Source organism: Octodon degus, unplaced genomic scaffold (assembly GCF_000260255.1).
Source record: "Octodon degus isolate 3935 unplaced genomic scaffold, OctDeg1.0 scaffold00004, whole genome shotgun sequence".
In the NCBI taxonomy this organism is placed as follows: domain Eukaryota; kingdom Metazoa; phylum Chordata; class Mammalia; order Rodentia; family Octodontidae; genus Octodon; species Octodon degus.
This window is the reverse complement of record NW_004524580.1, coordinates 35,025,524-35,026,395: the sequence shown is the minus strand read 5'-3', so window position 1 is coordinate 35,026,395 and position 872 is coordinate 35,025,524. Positions and strand designations below refer to the sequence as shown.

General features: G+C 60.9%; 1 protein-coding gene across 1 annotated transcript in view; it reads left to right on the top strand.

Annotated features, from left to right (window-relative positions):
- Positions 1 to 872, top strand: part of Syn3 (synapsin III) — a 317,531-nt gene that overhangs the window by 67,953 nt on the left and 248,706 nt on the right. The window lies entirely within an intron of this gene.

The following is an 872-nucleotide window of genomic DNA, read 5'->3' as shown; positions in this document are numbered from 1 at the left end:
CTCTCCCTCTCCCTCTCCCTCTCCCTCTCTCATACACACACACATACACACACTACTAAGAGCTGCCCTAGATACAGGGCAATGGTAACACACAGTGTGGAGATGGGCCGCAGACACTCCTTCAGGTGCATGGTTGGTATTCCAGGGTCCACATACACAATCTGCATAAATATTTCTCAAGCTTATTTGAAGTAGGAAAAGTACAGAGAGAGGTTGGGTCTCTCGGAGGCACAGTGACCCGCCCAAGTGTCCTTCCACATGACAAAGGACACGGCAAAGCTCTGGTCCCACAGGAGGGTGTGGGCTGAGCAGCGCCTCTGTTGCAGTGCAGGGAGATTCAGGCTGTGGGCCACCCTTAAGCAGCCATCCACGTGAATGCATGAACTTTTCCCCACAACGTCGACCAGCAACCGCGGATGGAGCTGAAGCTGAGGCGTGCAGGTCCTGCCCAAGGTCCCGCAGCAGGGCATGCCGCAGCTGGGGTGGGAACACCCTGGCCCGCTCTGGCTCCTCTGAGGAGCGGGGCTCTGGGGACAGCTCCCTGCCCGCATCTGCCGCTGAGTGCAGAGCCCAAACCACCACGCCCTCACCTCCAGCTCCCAAGTCGGCTCTGAGAGGTCCAGGGCAGAGATGGCAATGAGAGGGTGGCAGGGACAGAACAGGACATGGAGACAGGCCTCCGTGTGCCCCGGTGCTTCAGAACCCCAATGGGCCTTCAGGGAAAGTGGGGCTGGGCCCTGCAGGCCGGCTGTTGCCACACACGCCCCCCCCCCCCCCCCCCCGGGGGGCTGAGCTGGCCACACACACACACACACACACACACACCACACCCCCGCGTGTCGCTCCACAGCAGCTCTGAGCAGCATGAGGGA